The following is a 3,387-nucleotide window of genomic DNA, read 5'->3' on the forward strand; positions in this document are numbered from 1 at the left end:
AGGTACTCTTCGATCACAGATTTCTTGAACTCCGTGCCCTTATCGCTCCTTAGTACCCTAACCTGAAGAAATGAAGAACTTGCAATCTCTTTAAGAGATTGATTAGTACATAGGGAATCTGAGATTTCTTACATAAAAACTCTACCCACGTAAATCTTGAGAATTCATCAATGAGCACAAGAATGTACTTATTTCCTCCAAGACTCTGCACAGAGATAGGGCCACAGAGGTCCACATGAAGCATTTGCAGAGGCTTATCATAGGAAGGATCAGACTTGGATTTATGGGAARACCTTTTGAGTTTACCCATTTCACAAGCTGARCAAAGATGGTCCTTCTCAAATTTTATGTTGGGTAGTCCCTTGACTAAACTCTGCTTAACCAGTTTGTAAAGAGTATGAAAGTTAAGATGACAAAACCTGGTATGGCAGAGCCAAGCTTCTTCATTCTTCACAGAGGACACCAGACTAACTTCTTCTTTGCCATCTAACGAGTCAAAGCTTAGAAGGTACAGGTCTCCTCTTCTGTTGGCTCTCATCACCTCTATCAAAGTGTCTACTTTGTACATGATGCAATGTTTGACCTTGAAAAGCACATCCAGACCGTTGTCGCAGAGTTGACTAACACTTATGAGATTGTGTTTAAGCCCATCCACATATGAAACTTGATTCATTTTGATCTCTCCCTTCACAATCATCCCATAGCCCTTGATCTTCTTCTTCTGGTTTCCACCAAAGGCTACAGAGCCTCCTTCTTGCTTTAAATACGAAGATAAAAGCTCTAATTTACCAGTCATGTGCCTCGAGCACCCTGAGTCGACAACCCAGGTAGACACATGCTGTGGATTCTGCGATCATACAACGTTTAATTTAGGTACCCACTTCCAATTGGGTTCTTTATAATTAGATTGCTTAAGGTATGTCGTAACATCCTTTGGTTAGGCCTTACATTTCTTGGAAGAATCGCCAGTGTGTCTCTTATTACCCCAGAGCTTTGACTATTGGGATGAGAGACTAAACATGAAGACTTGTGAAGGTGTATGGAATGAGTATGCATGATATCGAAACATTTACAAAAGGAGACATCACAAGAAACTTGAATAAACTTTTTATTAAATTCCTCAAAGAAGGGTGTAGAATTTTTTATTTTAGAGCCCTTCCTAGGTACGAGGTTTTTATTACAAGACTCCTTCCTATTCTAGGCTCCTTTTTGAAATGCCTTTTAAAAACTTTCTGTATTTGTCCCTCCTTTGGTTTACCTGCACTTACTGAAACATAAGCTTTGTTAGACAGAGGCCATTTTTCCTTTTGCTGCCAAGTATAAGTAGGCTTCTGTGTTGTGGAGACAGAGCTTTGAGARTTWCTTTGCTTTGGAGTTTCTTTCTTACCTTTCTCAAGATCACTAKYAGTCTCTACAACTTGTGTAGGACTWRCTTTAAGATCTGAGGCATTTTCATGCTTAGACTTAGCCTTTCCAGAGAGCTCAGAGTTAAAAACGTTTTCTAAAAGAGACTCATTTATAGAGGGCTCTGTGATAAAAGAAGGAAAAAATTCCAGAGCCTCTGCGGACAATTTTCGTTCAAGAGGCTGACCAAAAGAACAGTTTTCTTGAGATTCTGGTTGACCAAACTTGAAAATTCCTATTTTATCCTGTCTCAGGAATTTTCTTGGAATGAAATCCTTCTTTGCAGAAGGTGAGAAGGAATCAATATAGTCTTCATAAGCTATATTTTCAAAAGAAACACGATTTTGTGTCTGGTTCAACCAACATTTTTCTCCTATTGAAACTGGGCTTAGATTTAGAAATTTTGCTTTACAAATTGTTTGAGGATCTAAAGGTATTCTCTAGAGTTTTGTTTGATTTGAAACTGGGTTTGTTGTCAAATTCCGAGAAACCTAGACCTCTTCTGCCCAAATTGACCTTTATCTTTTTATAAATGTTTTGAGCCTCTTGAAATTTCTTTATTTTTAGCTCTCTGTCAAGCACGTCTTGATGTAAAAATTCGCTTTCCTTTTGAAAGAACTCCTTCACAGAAGTAACATTGCACTTCTCGTGCTCTATCTGCCTCAATTCTTCCACCTTTATTTTCAAATCTTTTTCAACCTTGGCAAGCTTTTGTTTTGAAGAATTTTCTAAGTTTAAAAACTTGGATTGTGCTTCTTCAAACATTTTATAAAATCGGTTTCTTTACTCTGTGAGCAGAATTACTTCTTTTTCACAGAGAGAAAGTTTGTCTTTAAGATCATAATGCTCCAAATAACTTGTATCGAGATTGTCAATGATCTCTGTGAAAAACTCAAAGGATTCAGAAGAGGAGGAAGTAGATACCTCTTGGTTGTTCTTGTCAGAGGAGTCTGACTCGATGTCCGCCATCCCGCAGAAAAGCTCATCCTCTATCTCTGAATCTTCCCATACAAGAAGACCTTTCTGTTCGTCGTCGTCAGAGGATTCGTCTGTTACTAGCTCACTTGATTGAGCTGGCAAAGACTTCTGTTGATAGTATTCATCCTTCTTCTTGTAGAAGGCAGCATCTTTTGGACCCCTCTGTGGTGCCCATGGTCCATTCGACCAGTAGTCTGCTGCAAAATGGCCAGGTTTGCCACACTTGAAGCAGCCATCTCTTGGTTCTTCCTTCCTCTGCTCCTCAATCCTCTGTGAGGGCTTCTGTTCCCTCTTTCTTCTGTCTGATCTTTCTCCTTCTGCAAAGTTTCTTCGATTGAAATTCTTTAACTCTCTTCTTTCTCCACCCTTCCTAAACTCTCTCGTGATCAAGGCAAGTGTCTTCATCATCTCCTTCATTGACACTTCTTCCTCAGAACTGTCATCACTCTCTGCGATCAGAACCTTCTTCTTCTTCTTCTCCTTCTCTTCCTTCTGTCCTTCCTTTCCCTTCCCAGAGCATCCGTCTTCAGCAACTAGAGCCAGAGGGCCACCAAAGTTTCTCTTCATTTGCATAACTTGGGGCTCTTGGCTCTTGAGAGATCCAAACAAGTCTGCTAATGTCCATGTTTCTAGATCTAGGATAGCCTTCATGGACATTGTGATATTCATCCACTCAGCCCCAAAGCTTTTCAAGAATAATGAGTTATTCTCCTCTGCCGTTCTTGGGATGCCATACCTCTTACAGTTGCTAATTAACGTGTTTAGTCTCGAGTATGTATCCGACAGAGACTCACCATCTTTAGCCTTAAAGCTGTAGTACTGGTCGATGCAGATTGCACGATTGTTTTTAAGCGTTTTCCTTCCACCTTCAATTAGCTTCTCCAATTCTGCCCAGATCTCCATGGACAGTTGACAGTGATCAATACACTTAAAGATGTCATTAGGAATTGCCATGATCAACAAACGTTTACATTTGCTTCCCAACTCGACGATAATCTTGTCCTC

Source organism: Cynara cardunculus, unplaced genomic scaffold (assembly GCF_001531365.2).
Source record: "Cynara cardunculus var. scolymus isolate 2C unplaced genomic scaffold, CcrdV1 Un_Scaffold_1679, whole genome shotgun sequence".
In the NCBI taxonomy this organism is placed as follows: Eukaryota; Viridiplantae; Streptophyta; class Magnoliopsida; order Asterales; family Asteraceae; genus Cynara; species Cynara cardunculus.